This window comes from Schistocerca piceifrons, unplaced genomic scaffold, assembly GCF_021461385.2.
Source record: "Schistocerca piceifrons isolate TAMUIC-IGC-003096 unplaced genomic scaffold, iqSchPice1.1 HiC_scaffold_485, whole genome shotgun sequence".
Taxonomy (NCBI): domain Eukaryota; kingdom Metazoa; phylum Arthropoda; class Insecta; order Orthoptera; family Acrididae; genus Schistocerca; species Schistocerca piceifrons.
This window is the reverse complement of record NW_025728717.1, coordinates 119,774-124,773: the sequence shown is the minus strand read 5'-3', so window position 1 is coordinate 124,773 and position 5,000 is coordinate 119,774. Positions and strand designations below refer to the sequence as shown.

The 5,000-nt window shown below is 54.2% G+C and overlaps 1 non-coding gene across 1 annotated transcript in view; it reads right to left on the bottom strand.

The window, feature by feature from the left end:
• The window catches only part of LOC124752817, a 1,909-nt gene extending 554 nt beyond the window's left edge, over positions 1 to 1,355 (bottom strand). Inside the window, exon 1 of the ribosomal RNA XR_007012191.1 lies at positions 1 to 1,355. This exon is cut by the window's left edge and continues 554 nt beyond it. This is a non-coding gene — a ribosomal RNA (small subunit ribosomal RNA).
• Positions 1,356 to 5,000: the final 3,645 nt, after the last annotated feature.

The window sequence follows — 5,000 nt, the reverse complement described above, 5'->3', positions numbered from 1 at the left end:
ATCAAGAAAGAGCTATCAATCTGTCAATCCTTCCGGTGTCCGGGCCTGGTGAGGTTTCCCGTGTTGAGTCAAATTAAGCCGCAGGCTCCACTCCTGGTGGTGCCCTTCCGTCAATTCCTTTAAGTTTCAGCTTTGCAACCATACTTCCCCCGGAACCCAAAAGCTTTGGTTTCCCGGAGGCTGCCCGCCGAGTCATCGGAGGAACTGCGGCGGATCGCTGGCTGGCATCGTTTATGGTTAGAACTAGGGCGGTATCTGATCGCCTTCGAACCTCTAACTTTCGTTCTTGATTAATGAAAACATACTTGGCAAATGCTTTCGCTTCTGTTCGTCTTGCGACGATCCAAGAATTTCACCTCTAACGTCGCAATACGAATGCCCCCGCCTGTCCCTATTAATCATTACCTCGGGTTCCGAAAACCAACAAAATAGAACCGAGGTCCTATTCCATTATTCCATGCACACAGTATTCAGGCGGGCTTGCCTGCTTTAAGCACTCTAATTTGTTCAAAGTAAACGTGCCGGCCCACCGAGACACTCAATAAAGAGCACCCTGGTAGGATTTCAACGGGGTCCGCCTCGGGACGCACGAGCACGCACGAGGCGGTCGCACGCCTTCAGCTCGCCCCACCGGCAGGACGTCCCACGATACATGCCAGTTAAACACCGACGGGCGGTGAACCAACAGCGTGGGACACAAATCCAACTACGAGCTTTTTAACCGCAACAACTTTAATATACGCTATTGGAGCTGGAATTACCGCGGCTGCTGGCACCAGACTTGCCCTCCAATAGATACTCGTTAAAGGATTTAAAGTGTACTCATTCCGATTACGGGGCCTCGGATGAGTCCCGTATCGTTATTTTTCGTCACTACCTCCCCGTGCCGGGAGTGGGTAATTTGCGCGCCTGCTGCCTTCCTTGGATGTGGTAGCCGTTTCTCAGGCTCCCTCTCCGGAATCGAACCCTGATTCCCCGTTACCCGTTACAACCATGGTAGGCGCAGAACCTACCATCGACAGTTGATAAGGCAGACATTTGAAAGATGCGTCGCCGGTACGAGGACCGTGCGATCAGCCCAAAGTTATTCAGAGTCACCAAGGCAAACGGACCGGACGAGCCGACCGATTGGTTTTGATCTAATAAAAGCGTCCCTTCCATCTCTGGTCGGGACTCTGTTTGCATGTATTAGCTCTAGAATTACCACAGTTATCCAAGTAACGTGGGTACGATCTAAGGAACCATAACTGATTTAATGAGCCATTCGCGGTTTCACCTTAATGCGGCTTGTACTGAGACATGCATGGCTTAATCTTTGAGACAAGCATATGACTACTGGCAGGATCAACCAGGGAGCTGCGTCAACTAGAGCTGAGCAGCCGGCCGCCCGGGAGTGTGTCCCGGGGGCCCGCGCGAACACGCAAGCGTCCGCTCAATCATTCTGCAAACAGGAGGAGGCTGAGCTCCCCTGCACAATACACCTCGAAACCCTCTCAGGTCCCGGCGGCGCGCAGCGCCGTCCCAAGTACTTGGTCGGGTTCGAGAGAGGCGCAATCGCCCGGAGTTAGGCGAGTAGACGCTTTCGGTGCGACCACCCGTGCTCCCAACTGAGCTTGCCGCTGCCGACAGAGGCCCGGGAGCGTGCTGTCGTGGCATTGCCGGCGGGAGACAACACGCGCCACCTACGGTGACCGGCAGCTCCAACGCCAGCGCCACAGAAGGACAAAAGCCCCACTTGGGTGCCGAAGCGAACTCTCCCAGCACAGCGCACGCGCCAACACATCCGCACAGCTGCGATACAAACCACCAGCGAGAACCGCTGGGGCGACCGAGCAGCAGACGGCGTCGCGGCGCCGAGCGCCGGGCGGCGGCGCATCCTCAACGCACACAGTCCTCAATCGGACCAGCACACTGAAGATGTCCACCGCGCTTCGCACCGGGCCCGCGAGGACCTACTTTGGCCGCACGGCGCCGCGCGCAGGGTGCGCCGGCGCGCAGCTGCGACGCCTGCCGCGTCCGTCGGCCGGCGCGCCTGCCACTGGCCGCCCCCACCAGCCGGCTGTAGCGCGTGCGCCCACGCACCGCGCGGCCAGCACGCCGGGAGGCGCCCCCTCACCGGCCGGGGACGGTCCCACCCAGCCACCGCCGCGTATCGCTTCACACCCAGATGCCGTTCAGTTTCGTCGGCATGGTGGGTATCGCTGGAACAACCGGTTAGTACCTCAACCTATCGTCGCCATCACCGATTCACCCCTAGCGAGAACAACCGCACCACAACAGGTTACCATTTGTTCATTTGCGTAACTTCACCAGAAAACGCAGGCGTCCATCGCCATTTGCAACTTCAACGATTATTGCATGCCTGTGTCAGGTGTCACGCCACACTACGTCTGCCCACATACACGCAACAAAATGTGCACGCCTAGACAATACGTGGAAGGTGGCCCCCGTACGTATGCGATGTCCATTGCTCGAACGACTGTCAACCGGCCTCTGTAGCATGTCGCAGATATGGAACGCGGTGCACCATGCCATCACGGTGTGTGAGGAGAGACGACTAGGTCCGAATACATCAACAGACAGCTCATGCTGATCGCCATCCACGGCGTCCGTTCCTCCCACACGTCTCTATGGCGTACCACACTGCAATCCAGCTCTCATAGGGAGACGACACGTAGCTGCGTGCACAATATTTGCACTGTATGGTCCGCCGTTTTTGGGCGCAGTCGTTGTGCGGTCACACATGTGCCACGATGTATCATTCAGTACATAAGGACGAATGTGCAGTACAGATTGTGGTTCACGCGTACGACATCAGCGGACAGTTGACACAGGCCGCACCACAACGTAGCCTGAGTACGTCGCATGCGAAGGGCATTGAACATGCAAACTTCTCACCAACCAGCTTGCGAAGGCAGGGGGCAAGGTGGGGACGTGGGGAGGGGCGGCATGTACGTCCTGCTGCCATCCACATTACAGTGTACAGCAGGAGCATGTGGAAAGTGAGCAAGACTTGCAAGGTGTTTAACATGAAGCGATACACAGGGGTGCGGGCAGTGCGAGTAGCGAACTATATTGCGAGGGTTGCGGGTGGGCAACACTACAGTAATTGAACGAGTCGTATAACAATTACAGAGCAGGTTTAGGCGACAACGTGGGTTACGTTAAGGCGACAACATGGGTTAGGTTAAGGCACAACATGGGTTAGGTTAAGGCACAACATGGGTTAGGTTAAGGCACAACATGGGTTAGGTTAAGGCACAACATGGGTTAGGTTAAGGCACAACATGGGTTAGGTTAAGGCACAACATGGGTTAGGTTAAGGCACAACATGGGTTAGGTTAAGGCACAACATGGGTTAGGTTGAGGCACAACATGGGTTAGGTTAAGGCACAACATGGGTTAGGTTGAGGCACAACATGGGTTAGGTTGAGGCACAACATGGGTTAGGTTGAGGCACAACATGGGTTAGGTTAAGGTACAACATGGGTTAGGTTAAGGTACAACATGGGTTAGGTTAAGGTACAACATGGGTTAGGTTAAGGTACAACATGGGTTAGGTTAAGGTACAACATGGGTTAGGTTAAGGTACAACATAGGTTAGGTTAAGGTACAACATAGGTTAGGTTAAGGTACAACATAGGTTAGGTTAAGGTACAACATAGGTTAGGTTAAGGTACAACATAGGTTAGGTTAAGGTACAACATAGGTTAGGTTAAGGTACAACATAGGTTAGGTTAGGTTAGGTTAGGTTACACGTTGTTGTACGGAAAGGTGTAGGGGGGGGGGGGGGCGGGGGCGGCAGGTTCGTTGATAGTGATTATAGTAAGTGAATGCTTGTGACATGATCAGATTTGTCACGTCAGGATGCACCTTTGGCTTATTAGAGGCGGCGCTCCAATTCTATGCTTGTGTGAGACCTGTGTCTTTGACTCATGTCATTGTTTGTGCGCTGTGACAGGAGGTACTATTGTGATGTTGGGTGCACCGTTGTATAGGACATGTGTGGGTGTTGGTGCCTGGTCTGCGCAATGGTGGATGTCGAAAGGCTGGGATATTGTATTTTCCGCACGGACCTCCTGGTCTGGTTGTGATAGTGTGGATTGTGTAATGTGGCGGAGAAGATGCACTGGATGTTGTTCCATGCTGGTGCTTACATATTGTATGTGCGCCTGTTAGAAGCAGAGAGTGGTGCGTGATCAGAGTGTCTGGCTGACGTGTGGTTCCCATTTTGGGCAGACTCTTTCAGCATGTATACGGACAGTTGTGTATATTTGCTGTAGTTTGATGGCTCTGCATTGATTACTAATCAGCGCCGTGTGTACGGGTAATCTGGTTCCAGTCCAAAATGTTCCATCTGTGTACATTAGTGACAAAGACTCCCCCCATGCAGTGGGGCTCGGTCTGTTATAACTCTTCCGCGTAATATATTTGCCCCACGTTTTTGCGACTGCGAGTGCGAGTGCAACGCGCATGGGGACCGACATGCTGATGGCTCGGTATCGGACGCCGTACAGTGAGCAACGCGATCGCGTCTCTCGCTCGTAAGTGGTACAGGTCGCGGCTCATGTATACGGACAGCGGGAATGTCGCATATTGGAAATAACTCTTCATGAAACGCAAGTTATAGGGGTGGATTGCACTTTACGAGTGCGGGAAACGTCCGCCGTTCATCCGCTGGAGGTGCGAGTTTGGCGGTTGGGGTGGTGCACGAACGGGTGCGGGTGGCGTCATTGCCGGTCCACGGCTTCGTGCGGCAGAGCCACTGGAGATTGGGTGCTATGGTCGACAGAGGCTGCAGCCTTTGTGGGTGGCGTCGAAAGGCGGCCACTGTGGCGCCATCGCTGTCTTAGTCGGCTTGGCGTCTCATAGATGGCGGTAGCGTCGTTGCAGGAGGTCATGTTGCGGGAGACCTACAGATGGCGGTATGTTTTGTGGTGCGGACGTAGTGTTGTCAGATGCGCATAGATGGCGGTATTGCATGTGGTGTCGCCCTATTT